This window comes from Callospermophilus lateralis, unplaced genomic scaffold (genome assembly GCF_048772815.1).
Source record: "Callospermophilus lateralis isolate mCalLat2 unplaced genomic scaffold, mCalLat2.hap1 Scaffold_124, whole genome shotgun sequence".
Lineage (NCBI taxonomy): Eukaryota > Metazoa > Chordata > Mammalia > Rodentia > Sciuridae > Callospermophilus > Callospermophilus lateralis.
In genome coordinates, this window is record NW_027512424.1 from 3,197,336 (window position 1) to 3,220,416 (window position 23,081).

General features: G+C 31.5%; 1 pseudogene; it reads right to left on the bottom strand.

Annotated features, from left to right (window-relative positions):
• Positions 1 to 2,561: 2,561 nt before the first annotated feature.
• LOC143387068 (serine/threonine/tyrosine-interacting protein pseudogene) lies at positions 2,562 to 3,673 on the bottom strand (annotated as a pseudogene).
• Between the last annotated feature and the right edge of the window lie 19,408 nt (positions 3,674 to 23,081).

Below are 23,081 nucleotides of genomic sequence, written 5' to 3' on the forward strand. Positions count from 1 at the left end.
TATTATTATCAAAGAATGGACAAAGGTAAATACTGAAGTGAAGCTATGTAATGGAATTATGGATCAAACCAATTATTTAAAAAAGAAATCCGCCAGGTAACTGCTCATTTACTTTACATCAAGCTGAGATCCTCATAGATACATCTCAACTTTATAATTCAAGACTGCAGTTAAATACTTCTAATTCACTTGAATTACCAGGGTAATAAGACAATTAGGAACCTTATATTTTCTTGAAAAGGACATGCTTAACGATTTCTGACATTACTTCTAAATTCAAGATTCCTAAGCACAAAATCCCCCTGCAAAATGAGTATTCTGCTCTAAAAGTTAATTGGTTGAGAATTGGTTGCAAAAGCTCTCACAGTTTAACATTTCCACCAGAGTAGATACAAATAAACATAAGTATTGTTTAAATACCTAATGGATAACAAATTAACATGAACCAAATAACTGAAATTACAAGAATACTGTCATTCCAGTTTGACTATTTTCAGTATTTTAAGTTTCACATTTTCAAAATGGATAGTAATGTAGTTTGCCTACATTTTGAATCAATTTCATTTCAAATATTATGCCTGGATTATATATTTAAGGTTAAAATCGGGTGATATCTCATACATTATTCAAATACTCTAAAATAAATCATGATTAGTTAAGTTAATCATAATTATCTATCATAAAACATCACTGGAAATAAAAGCACAAAAATGAGACCAAATAGAATAAAGAACAAGTAGAGTTACAAAAAAGCTAGTTGAACACTAAGTGGATAAAGAGATCTAAGGGGTCAGGGGACTTGCAATGTTCTTATAGGAAAGGGTAAACCTCATGTTTTGTTCCATTAACATTGTATGCAAGATGATAGTCCTGTTTTCTAGATTGAGACTGTCTTTAGTATATAGTGCTGGGCAGGCACTTTAGTGACAACATAGAAATGATAGTGGTTAGAAAAAGAAAAATTACCCAGCTACAAATAGGTATCACTAGCCAAATTTGTATTTCTTTGCCAGACTCCTATAGAGGATATGTATTTTTATAAAGTGAATTAAATAAAAACTTCAACTGCCTAATTTTTAAATATAAATTTGCTTTTACGAAGATTATAGCAATTTCTGTTAGAGATTGCAGGAGATGTTTGCTGACCTGTTCAATAATGATCTACATACAGGAAAGCTGTGGTATCTGATTTTTTACCAGCCAGAACCTTTGAACATCCAATGCAATCTTGACTTCACTAGATCACTACATAAAATGTTGTAATCACACAACAGAATACTGGACCACAATGGGGTTAATAATATGCTATTTTCAGAGTGGTAAGAGAAGTGAAGATGGCCAATCAGAAGAATACCACATGTCAACAGGACTCAACAGTAATTTCAATAAATTTTCACTGTCCACTATGGGGGATAAAAGTTTTTTTTTCTTCTTCTTCTTCTGTATTATTACATCATAGGGAGGAAAATAAGTAAGTAACCTGGTGTAATAAGTTACCTTGAAAAGTACACCTCCCTTGGTACTATGGGAATGCAGAGATTTCATTCCCATCAGTAAAGCACCTCAAGAGAGGACTGAGAAAAGTGAGATACAAAGTTTTGTTTGTGCTACACCTAAAGTCATCAACTATAAAAAGTTAAAAACTTCCCTCACATCACACTTAAGATAGTAAAAATGTTTTTCTTAGAACAACTATTGTACATATAAATAAAAGTATGAAGAACTAAAGATTCATAAAGTGACTGCTAATGCAAATTATGGGGGGAAATTTGGATCAACTCAAAGAACTGATTAATTTACTAATTTAAGAACCATTAAAACTACCCACAAATCATTTCACCCAATAAATCCTTCTTCAAGAAGACGTTCTGTCTGAGCTAGAATAATCTCACAGAATCATTAATACAACATAAAACAGTGAATGTTCCATATTTCAAAAAATTTAGTAACATTTTCTTTAAGCCTCACCCGTTCAGTTTAAGCTAATTTTTAAATATTTTTTTAAAAAATTACAGAAAAATGTTAAGAACTCTTCAGTGTTCTACATACTAACTTAGAGGTCATGAGAATTTAATTTTCTTCAAAAATCATTCAAGGCACTTTCTTTTTGGGGACTTCATTTAGAAAAAAAATAGTGCTACATCGATTTATCACATTCTATTTAGAACCATTTTGGACAAAGGTCAAAAGAGCTAGACAATTCTGAAAAGAACAAATACAAATTTGGCTTAAAAGAAAAAAGCAAACTAGAAAGTCACTTGAAAATTGAACACTCTCCTTGTTTTTTAGCATCTGGTAATATAAAGCAAAACATCTTTCTTTGATCATTAAAAACCTTTTTTTCCTATAGAATATACAAATTATGAAAGGAAGCATTTACTTAATTTAAATTACAGTAAAGATGGTTGGTTAATGTCATGATTGAAAGAATACTAATAAAGAATCAAGAAATTTTAAAAAATAAAATGGTAAGTAACTGAATTATAATAAAAAATGTGACAGATTCCTGTATTTTTTTAATGTTTCTGTAAGAGGCTCTATCATAAAACTGAACTGTAAAATTATTTTAAAAATGTAATACATAGAACACAAAATGAATTTTTAGCAAACCTTAGGAAATTCTTGTTATAAATTACCCAAAATTTATAAACAAATCCCCCCTAACTTGCATTTTGTTTAAAGTAATAACTTTATATCATACAAATAAATTTCAAGTATGAAAAGTGCATTATTGCAATAATACCTCTTTGCAAGTCCAAAGTTCTTGGTTTATAATAAACTGTAAAGTGTTTAAAAAAAAGTAAAACCATCAGTGCCATCTATTGCAGAAGTCCAACATCTTCTTAAAATGTTGCTCAACAAGTTGCAGAGAAACATGTCTGGAAGCAACATATAATTGCAAAGAAACTACTTGTGTCCTTACCATTTTACATTATTATTATTATTTCTAGAATTGTCTCCTTTCCCAATAGAAATTCACACCCTTTGTGTTTGTCTTCAGTCAGCCATTCTGTGCAGTTGCTACTTGCATGTTTCCAAAATCATCTTCTTCCTCATGTGTTTTTTTCAAACTGCCTGTGGTACCAGAATGTACAAATAAGGACCTTTCTATCTGGAGTGGTGACATCATCTGTATTGTTAATTTTGCTAGGTAAATGGCTTCATATTCCTGAAGTTGATGGACAAATCCAGCATTTGGATTAATACAAAATCTTCTTTCTTGTACATAAGCAAATGCATCTCTGTATTTCACTCCAAATGTTTCCATAATATATGCAATAACAAAGGCAGCACTTCTGGAAATCCCTGCATTTCCATGGACAAGAACTTTTCCTCCAGTTTGTAAGCTCCCATCAATAAATTCCTTACTCATAGGGAAAAAAAGTATGATATTTTCAACTGGATTATCTGCAATATCCAAGACTAAATATCTAAATAATTGTTGAAAGTTTGGTTTAATAAAGTTTGCTTCAATATTTTGTCGTATACAAATTATATGGGTTATTCCATGTTTCTGTAGTATAGGTAGCTTGCTTTTCATAGCAGAAGAATATGGGCCTAAGAATAATCCAGGTAAAATTTCCTGCATCTCTCCTCTCATAGGGTAGGTCCACTCCTCGGTGTCTTCTTTGCACTGTGGGAGGGAAGGGAACTCCAGCTTCACGTCCTCCATGTTCCGGACCCGCGGGCTGGTGGGTGGGGTGGGAGGATGAGTTACCCTGCCGGCCAGACCTTCGGGCTGGCAGTGGCGGCGAAAAGAAAGAGGGCCGGTGGAGCGTAGGGTTGTCCGATGGGCGGCGGCTCACAACTAACAGACGCAGACTAGAGGGTCGCAGTGACTCCTGTGGCGGCGGCGGGGACAGTGAGGAAAAGGTGGGCTGTGCGGCTCCCTCCCAGCCGCCATGCTGCTGCTGTCTCCCTCCCCCAGTCTCCGCGCCCCCCTCATGTTGATAATTTTAACTTCAACATTAATAATTTATTGTGTTCACGTGAACAAAACAATACAATAGAAATATGTGACAGTTCCACAAAATGATTAAGAAAACAACAATCTCACATTTGTTTAAGTGGTGGAAGATAAGTAGAATATTATTAGTGAAAAAATTACCAAATGTTCTTTAATACAGACAGGAAAAAAGTACATGAGATATAAACTACAAATACTGTTAAAGTGACTCAACCTCTTGGTGGGGTAATTGTTGTTTGTCAAATGGTAATACCATCTTATATCTTCCTAGGGTCAATTTTTTTTTCGTCTTGCCAAATACAGTTTTTGTGAAGAGTTAGAAAAGTAAAACTGTGCTAGAATCCAGAAATATTATAAATTAACTACATTCAAATGTTCCGTTTTTCCTAAGTATAAGCAAAATTTTATTCAGATATCAAGATTAAAAAGAAAGTGAAACCATGTATAATGATTTCTGGTGTATCTTGAATATTCATATTTGGGTCATTATCTTTCCAAGGACAGTAGATACTTTGATTCCCATGTTACCTAATGGGCATATTCCTTTAGGCATCAACAACTAAGAAAGAATTTTAAATCAGACTTATGCCTAATGGAGAAATATATGAAACAATTAATTCTTGCTATCATTTTTGCTCTGAATTCTGCTATTTTAATTCAATTTGTGAGGCACTAAACTTCTCATTGACAACATTCCCTCTCTTTAAATGCATTTTCCCTAACCTTCACTCTGAGAAATAAAGTTAAGTATGCTAATAATATTTATGCATAAAATGTGAAAATGAATTATTTTGGGAAGTTCTTTAAAAAAACATAGAAACTAAAACAGGACATAATTCTCTATAAGAACATTGCCTTAAAATGCTTTGATGTGTTGAGGAAATCAGCTATTTGATAAAGTCAATATTAGACATTTTAATAAAATGTTCTTTATAAGACATTAAATATTGTTTAAATTTATTTATATAAAATGTAAAACATATTATACTTTGCTTAAATTCATTAATATAAGGTATAAAGTTCAAACTAATTATTTCTCCAAGTTATAGTTAGTATTGTGGTATGGTTTATTTGAATGTCATTGAAATGATATTTGAATGTAAAGTAAACAATTTTAATTCACTACACTCACCAGCTATATATAGTTTGATTATTTCTATTAATTTATTTATTTCACCATCTTGTCAGACAAAATTCTTTGAGTACACACTTGCAAATTATATGAATGTTGTCCTTATATATGAAAGATGTGTAGCCACAGGAACGAAAGTCATCCTTGATAGCTGGAACTAAAAAATAAATAAATAAATAAATAGCACAAATATAGTTAATTACACTTAAACCAATATTAATTCTTAATTTTAGCATAAAATTTAACTACATTTCTTTTCATATTTTCTAAGCCTTATTTGAATTTTATATTATTTGTTTTGTGTCAAGCAGTCTGAATCAAATTATATATATAAATTTACATGTTTGATAAATTATATATACAATAATAGCCTTACACTCAAAAAATGTATGCATGTATCATTAAAGGATAATTATGTTAAAATTAATGTAGGAAAAAGAGAGACATGGCATTTATAAAATTTGAATGAATTAAACATCTAAATATTGTTTTCATAGTATTTTCATAGTACTCTAAAAAATCCATGCATTAATTCAATAAGAAATGTATTTTTTACAGATCATGATAATCTTCAATTGTCATTAGTGTGAACTATCATTTATTTAATGACTATTATTTCCAAGACACTAAAGATTTTATAACCACTATTTAACAATCTTTAAAATGATTCTTCAAGGCACCAATTATATATTTCTTTTTATGTGCACATGTAAGTAACCAGACCAAAGTTAGAGAGCAAATTTGTTGCTTATACAATATTTGAGTGTAAATTTCAAGGTACTTTCATTTTACTTTTCTGCCTTTATATTAAGATTTGCAATATACATAGAAACTTTGTGCTTTCATTTAATGGTTTTCAGAATAAAAATTAAAGTCAACATTTTCACATAAATTTGCTGTCCAAACTGAATTGTGAACCCCATGAAAGCAAGCACACATATTTTTATTTTCTTCGATTTTTTGAAAAGCAAATAGAAATAATAGAAGCTATATTGCCTTAAGAGTTGGATTGCTCTGTTGCAAGTTCTAACTTTTGACTCAATTGTTAGTACATCTGTAGACAAATTGTAATAACTTCATTATGTTGCTGTATGTATTCAATAAAATCATTATATGAAAGACTGGCGATTCATGACATTCAGCACCTTTTTGTTTAACATTTTGCTCAAGATAAATATTTATTTACTGATTTATTTATCCCCTTATAGAATTCAAAACATAATGTTCATTATCTGTTTACCTACAAATTTGAACCCATTAACCATTATGTAATTTGAGGTTAAGAAATCATTGATTTTTATAGTTAAAATAGCTTTAAATTCTTCCTCCTGTAGTGTCTGAACAGATGTAAAACAAAAAGTTGGTTATTGTCTTCTCCACTTCACACTAGAGTCAGACAGTTCAGAGTGAACATCATAGAGCACCTTCCCTGTTTGTGTATTAAACTTTAAAACTCAGGTACATGGGGCAACTTGCATTAGAGCTCCCCTGTGACAAACACACTTGGGAAAAAACAAAACAAAACAAAACAAGGTGAACACATCTGGGACACAGAACTTGTCTCATTCAATGATCAAGTACATCTTTCCAAACCCACTCAATCAGTGGGTTATATGTCCTCCTGCAGAGCCAATCTTCATTGCTTTCTTCCTTATACATCCACAGTTTTAGCCAATCACTCTATAGTTACAGTTTTCAAACTCATTTCAGCAACCACATGGCTAACATTTCTAACATAGTATCTGTGATGTTGCTTACTGACATTTATCTAATTTCTTTTGACCATGAGTGATCACTAAAAACATTTACTCTAGAGACCTTGAATTCAAGTATATACACTTTTTGTCATAGATAATTCGCACTTATTCAGGCCTCTTTTATTTGACACACTGCCTCAAATTTTAAATTCTTGGACATGATCCATCCTTTTATGACTCTCATTTTTATTAATGATTTTAGTTCTACCTGTTGAATTGTTTCCCAACTAAATTCCAGCCAATCTGTTTATTTCAGTAAACTTGCCCCGCCTTTTTTTCCACCTTTCTGGAAAGATCTCATTGATAGATCCACCCTCTCTTTTTTGAATATGTTACAGTTGCAAAGTGTTTTCAGAGAAAATCACACAGCCACTGGCTCTGATTCTGTTATAAATTCAAACAGCCAGCACCAACAGAGGTATAAAAGCAAACTAGTGGATATTTTTACCTGTCTCTGTTAACTTATCCTTGCCACATTCCACTCAGTTTATGGCATAATTTCTTGTTTGTTTGTTTGTTTGTTAAACACAAACTTCTTCTACCCCATATTCTTCTTTGAGCAGCCAATTCTCCATTGTACATCTAAACAACATGAAAACTCATCCAAGAGCAACATAAAATCACATGGATACATACTGAAGTGCTACAACCTACCTCATAACCAGCTTCCCAGTCCATATTGATGTTTTTCAATCATATTATTTTCACAATAAATTTGGTGATTCTCTTAAATTTCAATAAAGCAAATGTTAAACTGATCATGTTCCTTCTGGCCTACAGGGAAAGCTTGTCATTGGATGATCCCCTTAATTTCCTTCTCATTGTTTCTCAATCTCTGTGAAATCTTTAGAGTTTTTTCAGTAGCATTTTAACCATGCATGGTTAGTCCTTTTTGTAAAATCAACGATGAATAAATAAAGTAGCTCTCCTTTGATCCATTTATTGCCCTTCTCTACTTATTCTTTCCTCTTTTATCCTAGTAAATTTTTTGAACTGTATTTGCATAATTTGTCTTCACTAATCTCACACTAATTTTCCACTCACTGTCATACAAATATAGACATCTTACAAACTATGACTCTGAAAAGATATTTTCAAATCATTAAAAAAATGTGTGTATGTTCATCTGTATATATATATATATATATATATATATATATATATATATATTTGATGAGTCAAATATCAAATGACCCTTTTCAATCTTTACTTCAAAAAACCTCTTGGAACTACATAGCACCCCACCTTTTAACATGTCATCACTCTAGGTGCAGGCACATGTCTGCAATCACAGTGAATTTAGAGGCTGTGGCAGGAGGATTGTAAGTTCAAAGCCAGCCTCAGCAACTTAGTAAGGCCCTAAGCAACTTTCAGAGACCCTGTCTCAAAATATAAAATAAAAAGGGGCTGGGATGTCGCTCAGTGGTTAAGGGCCCCTGAATTCAATCCCCAATATCAAAATAAGTAAATAAATAAATAGATGGCATCATATCACTCTTGCTTTTCTGTAAGCATTCAATAGCTCCAAAGTAATCAACATAAGCTCAATGTGATGATGAAGAGCAGACTCATAAAATAGCCTCTTGCTCTCCCATACATTGTTCATTTTTTAACCTTTCTGCTTCTTTCTTTTCAATGTTTAGTATATAGAAAATACTTTTCATGATCTCACGTAAGGGCTTTTGTAAAGAAACTTTCTTAACCTGGTAGATACCTGTCTTACAAACACCCACCTCTTTCATCTGTATCACTCATAATGGTCATTCATTTTTTATCATGACTGACCATCCCTTTCTTACACTCCTGCAAAGCTATCTACTTTCTAACTCTATATCTATGTAACACCACATTGTTACAAGCTTCATTATTCATCCAGACATGACACCATGTGAGAACAGATATTTCATTCACTCTATATTCTTGCACTTAACAGATATTTGTTGTGCCTAAGGTGAAATTTTATATTCATTTTTAAGACAGAGAATTGAGCTTTCACTATCTTATCTTATTCTTGAAATGAGACCTATCCTGAGTTTAAAAACACAATATTTTTCTAATATCAAATATTTTAAATGTTATGAAAGAAAAGTATAAGGCAATTTTTAGAATAGCTGATTATATGTCAATACAATGAAATATTAAGTAGAGGTTATAATTTCATTAATTATTTTATTAATTGTAGAAAATTATTTCATAGTTCAGTGTTTCAGCATAACAATTAACTGCATTTATTACAAATGTAATGTTTTAAGAGGATTGTATTTATTTTGTATATTTATATTATTATAGAACAGTAGCTGAAATATTTCCTTTATGCTAGCTTATACTTAACTCCAAAATGAAGGAAAAATAGATGGTTAGTATTATTACAAATTACATTACAAGATTAAAGTACTAGTGGGTATTAGAGTTAATCAAAACTCACAGCATTTTCTAAGACAAATACAGAATACTTTGATAAAGAATAAATTAATTATGGTAGAGAAAATATCTTGTTTTACTCAAATTAATAGTAGTAGGTGAAAAGAAAACAGGGAATGCAAGGAGATACAATTTTTAACTATATATTTTGAAAATCACCCTGAATTCTTGCTTAAAATCATTATTACTCATTTCTGAAAGTTATATGCAGAGGAAAGGAAATAAATGAGTAAAGTAAAGCAAATTAAATCACCAAAAAGAAATTTGAATTCCTCTCTAGCCAATGCTTTGTATATCTGTATTCTCTCCAGCCCTGACATTTAACATTGTGTGTAGTGTGAATAGTAGGTAAATGCTCTGCCTCTCCAAAGAGAATGTGTAATGCTATTCTTGCTTCGTGTAACCGACCTGAAGGAATCTATGTGAAGTTAATATTCATGCTCCTTTTGTGTTGGCATATAATTCTGAAGGACTGAGAGGAGGCTGAGGTCAGAATGTAGATAGTGAACTTCTTGAACTTTCATGCTGAGCTTATTTGCATAGCTCTGTGGTTCATAAGCTCACCTAACAGAAACTTTCTATTTTATTTAGGCAGTTTTCTCATTATACCTGTTGTTTCTGTATTTTTTCTAACTCTTTTCTTCCTGATAGATATGATTCTTTTTTTCATATTTATAAATAGATGGTATCTGACTACAACTAGATGAGATATCTCTATTCATCCATCACTGGACACATTGCCAACAAAACTGATTAATAAAAGTTCTGATTTCTGAATGTGATTGAAATGTATTTTGTTTCCCACTATGTCTTTTAAATAGAATGAATTTTCAATGGAGAGGCAAGAGTCATGGATAAATGATCTAGGAAAACAAATATCTCCTTTCCAGATAAGCATCATATTTTAGTGCTTATAGGTTATAATTAATATTGATTTTTTATTATCATAAATTATGAAGGCATCAAAAATATAAATATGCCTTAAGCTGTTTTCATGAAATGTCAAGTACCTATTTTAAAGCCCTGGAATATACTAGACTAGTACAAGGACTAATTTGTGTGTGTGTCTGTGTGTTTAAGTGAATATGTAACACATTTGTATGAACAAAATAAATAACAAAAACCTCCCAAGAATGAATAGTTAGAGAAATTAAAATGAGTATTTGAGAATTTCTTCATCTCAAACAAGACATGGCAGCAAAAATTATCAGTGTGAAAAATATCACTCCAACATCAAGAAATAATACAATAAATCACAATGTTCATTATTAAAATGCTGCCATTTGTTGTTGCAACCAGAGTTATACATCATTATAGAGATTTTTAAAATTATCCACCCATGTTCTTCAGTTACTACCTCAGAATAAATACACATGACATAAGTACAAAATAGCAATGCAAGTAAACAGTTAAAACAGAATTATTGTGCTTTAGCGCCAGTCATTTGTGATTAGCTTAAAGGCTCCTTCCAACTCGAGCCATGATTTGTGCCCTTAAGAAGATTATTATCTCTAGTGCTAACTAACTAGCTTTAAGTGATCTCTAGGACCAAAATTAATCTAAATAAATAAATAAATACAGAGAGAGAGAGAGAGAGAGAGAGAGAGAGAGAGAGAGATTGATTTCTGTTTTTATTCCTGCCCTTCAAATATGCACCTCTGCTTTAAGAGGCAATATTTAAATTTAATTGACTATTTTTTCAGAAAAATGTTAAATCTATAATTTCTCATTTATAATTTAAAACATGCTATCTTATGAAAAAGGGATAACATGGACAATTTTTTCTATTTTCATATAACAAATAAATATGTTTTCATACTTAATATTGCATTACCCTCTTTTGATTTCTTAATTTCTTTTGAAAATGGATGCAATATAACAACTATGTGGAAATAAAGTGTTATTGTACAAGGAGTGAATATATTGAATCTCTAGAATTTACATTATTAAAGTTTAATTTAAAAAACAGAATTTCTCTTTTAGTGATTCACACTGAACTTCAGGTTATTCCTAAATAAGAAAACTATACAAAACAATGTAACAAAAATGAAAACTGAGATGAAGTAAGTTGAATATGCACACTTGAGATATAAACCAGTGATTGGAAGGATATTAAATTGAATAAAGAGTGATCTCATTGGATGGAATGATATTTAGTTTTATAGTGTGTTTCTATGGGGAAACAAAGCAAATCTTCTTAGCTACACAATTGTGGTAAAGATACAAAAAATGCAGATAAATGTCAAATAAACATATTCATAAATAAGACAGATAAAACTAAATGTATCTTGTACAAGATTCTAATGAAATATGCAATAGTTATTTTCATTGTTAATAGAATGGTACCAAATGCCTTTCATGAAAAAAAAAGCAAAAATGTGTCTTAGAGCATGGGTTATGTGTGTTCAGGAGTGGGATGCTCAATTCCATTAGCCTGTATAAGTATCTGTTTGCTGATCTGATGTTAGTAAGCAGCATATATAGTATCTCCAATGGTGTTGGATGAGGTGATGGGGGTAATTTTGTCATTCAATCATTCCTTAGTGAAAAGTGTGTCCTCACCCTCAATACCATGGAGCTTTCAGCAATACTCATAGCACTCTATTTATAATTTATATCTAGCTAAAATTATTCTAGTGTTTGGTATTTAACTTCCAGTGTATCAAAAATATATACACATAAAATATATTCTGAGTTTATTTATTAGAGTTTGATTAATCTGCACTTAATTTTTTATAATGATATACAGAAAGGTCTATATCTCGTTGCACAGATATAGTATTATATGTGGAAAACAGTTATATGTCTTTGAATGACTAATAGAACTGAGGTTTGTGAGAGCAAGATTGATATTTTTCAGTCAAAGTTTAGTTGTTTAAAAGATGCATTTGCATGTAAGAAAGTTAATCCATCCTTTGCTCAAATACCTCTCAAAATATCACTTTAAATGTGCTTGAGCAAGCAAGCATTCAGTCACAGGTCACAAAAATTTCACTCCATATTCCAGAGTCCTAATAATTTTATACTTAATAAGGAAAGAAAAAAAATAACTAATTTTCAGCATATATTTTATTTTTTCAAAATGAACATAAATGTATATTACCAGTTGTTCAACAGGAAAAAATACTGCTCACATATTCCTCAAGATAAACTATGTATGAACTATAGTTATACTAAGTGAATAATTTGAGATAACTAGTTATATGAACTGCTTTTTATAAAGCAGATAAAAGTCCCTCTTCCAAAAGTAATTTCATTTTTTAAAAAATTTTTGTTATAACTATATTATCTACATAATATCATATATCATGTATAAATATATTTATTATACATAAAATATATAAACATATAAACCAGTACTTATTTTTAACTTTTCAATTTTGTATTTACAGAAAAGTTACCAAGACAGTGCAGAGTTCTATACACCCTTCACTCAGATCCCTTTGTTAAGCCCTTTATATTATCATGATACACACAGCAAGGAAACAGCATGTTGGGTTACTACTAATGGGATTCTAGACTTTATTTGGATTTCACTTCTTTCCCACAAATCAGATTGATTATCCAATCAAACAAGGGTTTCAAAATTTAGCAGAGCAAATAATTAAACTTTTTAAATAATGGATAAATTTAAGATATCTAAAGTTAATAAAGCATTAAAAAAGCACACCATGTCAATGAGGATAATATTGTATCATTCACTGTTCCTTTTAATACCTTATGCATTTTGACTTAATGGGGGTTTTATTGTAAGAAAATATTGTTAGTATATATTGTTAGAAGGAGATACCATGTTATATATATTTTTAAAAAGTGGCCTGGGGACTGGAAATTAAAAAGAAACATCAGATCAGTTGAACATGCTACATGAATATGAAGGAACAATATAGTAACTCAGTGAACTTTGAAAATGTTACTACTCTCCAGGCTAAATTACCAAGTGATTTTATTCCAGAATCAATGTTCATTGTCAAAATACTATCACTTCTTATCTCAGAACTTTCTTAGAGATATGTTTTACAAAGTGCTTAAAACTTTGTACAAAGTTAAAGTTATATAGAAGGAAGAAGTTATGGTGTGTTATTGCATGACAAAGTGACTAGAGATAAAAGGAAGTTGCTATGTAATTTTAAAAGCTAGCAAAAATAATTTCAGTGCTTTCATTATACATAAAATAAATGTGTAAGGAAGTAGACATGTTTAATCTGTCTTACACAATAAAAAGAAGATTCTCATTTACTTGAGATATGTTAAAGAAAAGCTAAGAGAATATTTACCATGCCAATATATTCTAGGACTTATGTTTTATTAATAGAAGTGAAAACTATATACAGCAAAGTATGGGAAAAATAGTATGTGATGTTTTAAAATTCATGAGGCACTATATTATTTAGAACTTTTGCTACTATTTCAATTAGCTTTTCTTTTTCTTTTTTTTCCTTTTTCTTTTTTTGAGATATAATAATGCTATGTTGCCAAGTTAGTCACGAACTCCTGAGTTTAAGTTATACTTCAGCTTCAGTCTCCCTAGGAGCTGGGACTACAGGCACTCAACAACATCCCTAGTAGCCTCACATTTTCTATGCTTTAACTATTCAGGAATTCTGTATTGTGTAAATGTGTGTGTGTGTGTGTGTGTGTGTGTGTGTGTATCTGTGTAGTGTTATCAAAAAAAGGTTTTGAGTGTTTTCATTGTAAAGAAATGTAAATGTATAAGGAAGTAGATATATTTACCCTAACTTAACCCATTTTCTCTCACAGGCTAAGCAAGTGTTCTGCCACTGAGCCAGACCCTGAGCTCCTACTCAATAAATTTTGATAGAACAAATGCTAGGAAAAAACACCATACCCTGTAATTATAAGACTTGTTATTATAATTTTATTCTAAGAATTATTATTATTATCCACATTTAACTACATTCATACTCAATAATAACCTCAGCTAATAAGGTCGTTAGCGGTGGAATTTTAAACTCTTCCCTGCCAGCACAGGTGATCACAGGTTTTGAAAGCCCCTTTTTTCATCTCTTTTATGCATTCGTAAGTGAAGATGGACTCTACAGCAAACCTTAAAACAAGGGAAGAATTAGAACTTCATTCTGAATTTAAAATGTTTATTCTAAAGTGATTTTGAAAATACAAATGGTTATGATAATATAAACATGGGTAAGTAACAAGTCGTGATGTAATATTAAGATATAATAGCATTCTTAATTTCATATACTGTAAAGCATTTGTATTAAATTTGCAAAAATCCTGAAATGTAATCCAGAAGAGATTTTATTTTTGTTTCTATATAGCTTTTCAAAAAGTTTTTTTTTCAGGAAGGAATAATGTTTCCTTACTTCCTAATGAAAATTGTGTACGTTTCCATGAATTTCTCATCAATCTTTGGTAATAATAATGTCTTATGGTGACATTAAGGTGCAACCACAAAGCACCAATTTGGTTATTGAATGTGTCCAATCTGATAATTAACACATCAATTTGCACTGAAAAGTGACTCATGCAATTTTTGAAATCAGACCTGGCTCAAAGAAATTCATTTGTTTTGTGGATTTCCTTTTATAACTTCAAATTATCTTTTCACTGGAAGCTCTGCATTCAAAAACAAAGCAAATGGGAAGGTTAACAATAACTCAAAATGCAAAACATTGACCAACTAAATTGAAAAACTGCATTTATACTAGAATATCTTTGAGTTATGAAGGGATTACATCCTGATGAATCCATAAATTGATAATATAATGTCAAAATTAATTTAAGACAACTAATCTATGAAAGTCTATAGCTTCGTCTCACAGTACAGCATAGAGTATCAGTTGGTCCCCTTTTTGATCACTTGGCGAACTCAGAGCTGCAGCTTGCAGCCTCTGCCAAACATGATGAAAGAGTATCATATTGCATATCACTAAACTAGGAAAACACTCAAATTCAAAATCTGATATATAGTTTTTATTGAGTGCTTATCAACTTTGCACCATCAAAAAATGACAAAGTCATTATGGGCTTGGTAGCACATGCCTACAATCCAAAGGAGACTGAGGTAGGAGAATTTCAAGCTGTAGGCCAGTTTTTGACAACTTAAAATTAAATTAAAGAAAGAAAAATACTGGGGATAAAACTCAGTAGCAGATCACCCTACCAGCTCAACAGAAGTATAAATGTAAAATGAAACTATTGTAAGTCAGAGACTTGCAATAGTAAATCTTCAGCCTTCAGGGCTTTGTACTTTATCAGCCTAACTTACTCAAAGCTAAATTTCCAGCAATATCATTTTCTGTTTGGCTCTGGCTTTGGGTTGAACACAGAGAAATTTTCTAATGTGGATGATGAAGGTGAAACATCATACATTATTTTGCTCCAAAAGTAGGAATGAAGCAGGCATTTTTGCAGCTTGAATATTTTGTTTCTCATCTACTAACTCTCCTTGGCTTGGGCTACTCACCAAAATTTTGTGTCCAATGTATCTCGTCTTTCACCAACTTCTAATCCTGAACAAGATTTCAACTTTATTTCTGTAACAAAGGAAACCTGTACCAAAGAAATCAGAAATCAAGAGAGACAAATAAAAGTTCAATTTGTTCTAATAGGTTACAGTTTTGAATCATCTTCAATGTGAACTCTTAATCAGCACATAATGCCTATGTGGAATATTTAACCACATCTCACAGATGTGTGATGTCTAAATCCTATAAGAACAACTGATATTCTTCTATCACTAGCAAATTTAGATTGTTTAGATATGTTCAGACATCACTTTAAGCGTATCCTTACAAATTTCCAGGGAGACACACACTTAGAGATGAATACAAATTTAGTCATTATATATAGATAGAAAGGTAAATAGACAGATATAAATAGATAAATGTCAGTATATCATAGAGTGTTAAACTGTCTTTCACAAATATATAGATTTAAAATCCAATAATAAACTTACATTCTGCTAACATTAGCATCTTTAGATTGTTTTTTGTTAGATGTCAGATAATCTTAAATATAACCCCAAGCATATCCTTACAAATTTTTAGGAAAATATACACAGTTATATAGATAGATAGACAGTTAAAATATAGATATAGCTCCCAAATTTCAGGAAGCATATTAGTGATTCTTTCTGGAGAGATTCTTTGAAGCATTACTGACTAATCTAAACAAAGGACGGTCTGTTAGTAGAGATACTCCTCTACTCATCCTTGCATTGACTGGGATTCACTGCAATATTTCACCAAATTTATTTATCTTACAAAATCTTTCCTTAATCTCTATACCCCTGGCTTGTATATAACCTGCTTGTAAATGCCGCAGTCCGGCTGCACCAAAATAACCGGGGGGGGGGGGGGGGTGACGAACAACTTGTGTACATTGATACAGCAGAAGTGGGAACCGTTTATTGTAGGACAGGAGGGGTATATATACATTACACACAGCTTATCTTAATTAACATAAACTAGATACAGCAGTCGACCAATAAGGAATCTCCACACTTAATGGCTTGCTGGCTTACTTCACAAACCACTCTATCTGGCAAAATGCCAGGCGCCATCTTGACTTGTTTACAGACCCTAACGTGTAAATTTAATAGCCACTGGAATTCAACTTTTAAATTTCTAAAAATTTTTTTAGTGATAATTTTTTATCTTGGTGTTATTTCTAAAGCTAATATTTTCACATCATTTATCTAATAAAAAATGGCCTAATGGGCTGAGGATGTGGCTCAAGCGGTAGCACGCTCGCCTGGCATGTGTGCGGCCCGGGTTCAATCCTCAGCACCACATACAAACAAAGATGTTGTGTCTGCCGAGAACTAAAAAATAAATATTAAAAAAAAATTCTCTCTCCTAAAATAATGACCTATAATTTTAGATTAACTCATTCAAACAGTCCTGCCCAAGCTATAAAGGAAACATTGAGGTTACACTTTCCATATTAAGAGATTATTTTTGTTTAATGTTTCAGCCAATCTCACTACAAAGCTATGTTCTATTGCAGTTTGCTACATGAACTTTCATAAAATTAAGTAAAGAACAGTAGAAATATAGAATATTTTTCTCCATCATGAAGTAAGTCTGTATAAATAATACAATTTTTTTTCGTACTTGCCTAATAGAATTAAGGAATATTGGAGTAAGAAGGAAGGTCTCCCTCACTGGTATTCAGTTTGATTGAGGTATTTCCATGAACAAAGCTTCTCTTAGGACAACAAGAAATCCAGTCAATTTCTTCACAGAATTTTGCAAAAGAAACTGGCAACTAAAAAGAAAAAAAATTATCCAATCTTTTTGTTTGTTAAAATGAATCATTCTGATAACAAAATTAATATAATATATGCACATTTAATTTTGCAGTCATTGGTCAAATAAGGCTTAAATTGCATGTAATTTAATTTTTCCCCCTTAGACTTCAACCTATGGAGTAAGTTAATTCCTGATGATGTCAAAATTACTTCTAGCTAGATTTGATTGCTCACAATTGTCCAATTTTCTAACTAACTTATATCTTCAATAAAAACATTGGAAATTCGTTTCCAACTAAAATGAGAAATGAACTGTTGGAGGGCTGACACACACACACACATATTTTTTTAAATTTTGCTTTGTTTTGTTAGTGTAATTATATTACATTTTCTTTCTTTTTTTTGAATACCACATTTAAAGTAACAGAATAGTAGAATTTTAGCGCATGAAAAACCCCACCATTATCTTAATTTGTGAATTTATAGAGAAATGATGTCTCATGTTCTAGCTATGTAGTACTCATATTCTCAAGATACAGCACACTCAGGTGGCTAAACCATTGTGATTCAAATAGACTTTTATTTTCTATTATGTGAATATTTAACATTTGCTATGGAAAGTATTGCTTTTATACAATTATAGGTGGTTCCACTGTGTGCATATATGAACATTTGTATTTATATGAATATAAACATGTGTATATATGTGTGTGTATATATTCATATATACTCCTATCTATATTCATACACACACATATCTGTCACACATAGTCTTAAAGAAAAACATGGGAGATAGACGAATTCTAGATAGGGCAGAGAGGTGGGAGGGAAAAGGAGGGGGGAGGGGATTAGCAAGAATGGTGGAATGTGATACACATCATTATCCAAAGTACATGTATGAAGACACATATTGGTGTCAACATAGTTTATATACAACCAGAGATATGAAAAATTGGGCTGTATGTGTGTAATAAGAATTATAATACATTCTGCTGTCATTTATTTTAAAAATACATAAATAAATAAAATTCCAATATCAAGAAAACAATTAGAGGTTAGAGTATTTATAGATCTCAAACATGGAATATAGCTGTGGTGAACATAGATATCTCTGAGAGGTCAAGAGTGAATTTTAGGATGAAGCTTTAAAAATACATTTATTTATTAGTCAATTGATATTTTCAAAAATAATAATATTTTGGATATAGTGGTTTTTGTTATTAAATTGATTTAAGCTGTCCTTCTTAATTTTTATTATGAATACTAGAATTTTTTAAATTGTATTAGTGCATTATATTGTTTTTTCCTTTGGGAAAATATTAATGCCTTAGGACATTAAAAATGCAGATACGTTGATATCACTCCATACCTTGTTAATTAGTATGTGGAGATAAAACTTGAGTGTTAAGGTCTGTAAACAAGTCAGGATGGCACCTGGTATTTTGCCAGAGAAATGTTAGAGTCTATAAAAAAGTCTGCATGGTGCCTGGCATGCAAATATTTTTTCACCCAATCTTGATGATACTTGGTGGTAATGATCAGTACACAAATCTCACTTGGCTCACCGAATATTGTTCTTCTAGGTTGAAGCGTTTTTTACAGTAGCAGTTTTAATTTTTAGGTTTCACTCTGTTCTCTCCTATATAGATAGAGGAATTTGGACCTCTAAATCCAACATGGTTTGTAGTAGCTCTTTGAAACTTGACAAAATAAAGTAGTTCTCAGTTTTGTCTCTATGGTTTGTTTCCTCTTCAAGTAGCCCTAAGCAGAGATTTTCGAAAAGCACTTTCAATGAAAGGGGTTGCCAAGTGCCCAAGAATCTACGAGTTTCAGAAATACCAGCAATTATTTTTTCACCCAATCTTGATGATACTTGGTGGTAATGATCAGTACACAAATCCCACTTGGCTCAACATATTTTGTTATTCTAGGTTGAAGCGTTCGTTTACAGTAGCAGTTTTTATTTTTCGGTTTCACTCTGTTCTCTCATATATAGATAGATGAATTTGGAACTCTAAATTTAACATGGTTTGTAGTAGCTCATTGAAACTTGACAAAATAAAGTACTTCTCAGTTTTGTCTCTATGGTTTGTTTCCTCTTCAAGTAGCCCTAAGCAGAGACTGGCGAAAAACACTTTCATTGAAAGGGGTTGCCAAGCGTCCAAGAATCGACGAGTTTTGAAATACCAGCAAATATTTTTTCACCCTATCTTGATGATACTTGGGGGTATTGATCAGTACACAAATCCCACTTGGCTCATAAAGGTTGGGTCACCTGTCAGTAGCACTATTGAAAGATGGTGGGACATTTAGGAGGTAGGAGGTAAGGTCTTGTGGAAGGAAGAAATGACATTGTGTCCATGACAGAAAAATAATATTAGAACCCCTGACCCTTTAGCATTAAATTAATCTGCACAATCTTAAAGCACACTTTCTTAACTTCCAGGAATATGGATTTTTCAGTATAGATGTTACTATTTTGGTAACTATACAATTAGGTAGGAAAGTTGTTAAACAACGAAGTGATCCAAGAATTATAAGAAGATAGTGACTTTTAGAGAAATTTCCTACCTGCATTAACTATATATTCCAATTCCTATTTCACAATAAAACTATTAATGACATAGTCTTCCTGAGAAATTTACATATTTATCATCCAGAGAATAATGGTATTTTATTAAAGGAGATTAATAAAATCCAAGAAACTCATACCAGACACATTAGTTCTAAATCTACATACAGAAAACTAGTGATTTTACATATTCTTCAAAAATTCTATTACTTGATTTTGTCATATAAGACATACATATTTGGTAAAAAAAAAAAACTTAAGTAATTAAGTATTAAAATTAAGTATTTAAGAGTATAAACCCAATTGTGTGCTGATCATTACCACCAAGTATCATCAAGATTGGGTAAAAAAATATTTGCTGGTATTTCGCAAACTCGTAGATTCTTGGACGCTTGGCAACCCCTTTTAATGAAAGTGCTTTTCTCCAGTCTCTGCTTAGGGCTACTTGAAGAGGAAACAAAACATAGAGACAAAACTGAGAACTACTTTATTTTGTTAAGTTTCAAAGAGCTACTACAAACCATGTTGGATTTAGAGTTCCAAATTCATCTATCTATATAAGAGAGAACAGAGTGAAACCTAAAAATAAAACTGCTACTGTAAACGAACGCTTCAAACTTGAAGAAAAAATTTGGTGAGCCGAGTGGGATTTGTGTACTGATCACTACCACCAAGTGTCATCAAGATGGGGTGAAAAAAATTTGCTGGTATTTCGGAAACTCGTAGATTCTTGGAAGCTTGGCAACCACTTTCGCTAAAAGTGCTTTTCGAATGTCTCTGATTAGGGCTACGTGAATAGGAAACAAACCATAGAGACAAATTTGAGAACTACTTGATTTTGTCAAGTTTCAAAGAGCTGCTACAAACCATGTTGAATTTAGATTTCCAAATTCATCTATCTATATATAAGAGAACAGAGCGAAATCTGAAAATTAAAACTGCTATTGTAAACAAACGCTTCAACCTAGAAGAACAAAATTTGGTGAGCCAAGTGGGATTTTTGTACTGATCATTACAAACAAGTATCATCAAGATTGGGTGAAAAAATATTTGCTGGTATTTCGAAATTTGTGGATTCTTGGACGCTTGGCAACCCCTTTCAATGAAAGTGTTTTTTGCCAGTCTCTGCTTATGGCTAATTGAAGAGGAAACAAACCATAGAAACAAAAGTGAGAACTACTTGATATTGTCAAGTTTCAATGAGCTACTACAAACCATGTTGGATTTAGAGTTCCAAATTCATCTATCTATATAGGAGAGAACAGAGTTAAAACCAAAAATAACCTGAATAAGCTAATTTTGTCTGTTTCAGATATGAATCCACTTCTCTAAACTAAACCTCCACCTTCAAGCCCATCTTAATACATAGTCTTAGTTTGTCTACATCCAAATGAAGCTGCCCTATCAGCATGCTCCTCAATTCCCACAAGTACTCCCTCAACAAAAATGCATTTTTTTTCAATATCCAAGGTTGCCCTCCTGTATGCTTCAAGGACATTATGCAATCTTCCCATTCTCTAAGGAAGATGGACTGACTGGCTACACCTTTCATCTCAAATATTTTGCTTTATTCTCCGCAAATACCCTTCACCCCAGTGAGCTTACACTCATCTTCTAAGACACAGATCAGGAATGGCAGTCCAGTGAAATCTAGCCTCCCAGTCATTCCCTCCCAATCATTCCCCCAGTATTAATTATTCCCATTGTGCTCAATAACTGCTTACAAATTACTGCTATGTGTTCAAGAGTTTATTAGAAGTGATTTATAGTTATTTTCTTGCATTTTTTATCTTCAGGGCAATTCAAAGCAGGGATGGCTTTATCCATTTATAAATCCCTTTTCATGTCTCACTTTAAGTTAAGCATTCAATTAATCCTTGTAAATTGAAATCCTCCCCCTACCCTGGTTTTAGCCTGTGGCCTTCTATTAATAAATTATTGGCAGTATTCTGGAAATTTGCCAAAATAATTTTATGTTTAATAGGGATATTGGCAACCTCACCAGCATTATTATTACTATCAGAGAAATAAATATATGTTTCCACTGGCAAAATGTCGCATTAGCTATGACAAAGAAAGATTGTTATGTTCAAATCACAAAAGACATATTGAAAAGCACTATGTATGAGATTTTTCTTAATCCCCTGATATTGTCGTTTGATTACTCATAAACTTTCTTCTTTCTTTACCTTTATATTCTATTATTTTTCAAATGCCAGCAAATGAACTTTCAGAACTACATAGTAAATTGTGACAGACACTCCCAAAATAAATAATTGTTATTTTTATCTACATACCTCTCATGTGACATTCTGACTTCCAGAGAAAAAAATTACATGATATTTTTTCTAGAGTTCCAAAGCTCATGAGAATGTATGACACAAAAACAAAATTAAATACTTTATATTAAATCATTTTATTGAAAAACAAATAAAAAGTCATAATCAACTCTAAAGTATTTTTAAAGCCTTCACTATACTGACATTTTAATTTATAATTTTAATAATTGTAAATTATGAATATTAAGAACAATTTCAAGATACATGTAATACATTTATTACTGCTTGGCATAATGAAGTGGTAAGGAGTACAATCCATGGAGCAATACTGAATTTAATCTCAAATCTACTTCTTACTAGCTGTGTGTCTTCTGGTAATTATTTGCTAACATTCCTTTACCTCAGTTTCCATTCAGTTCTAAAACATACAAATCATTTGTCAGAGTGCTTAGTATGTTATAAGCACTCAAAAGAGCTGGGATTATTCTTACTTTTCTATTAATTTTGCATATTGATCTCTTCAACTAATTATTCTGATCAACTTTTATTTTAATTAACTATCTTAGGTTTCTATTAATATCAACTATAATTTGACACCACTTTTTATTCTGACTAATGCAAAAACAGTCAAAAGAATTTTATTAATTATATTGAAAGTCTAAGCATTAAAAACATGTTTAAATACTTGTAATTTAAATAAGAATATTATAGGGGGCA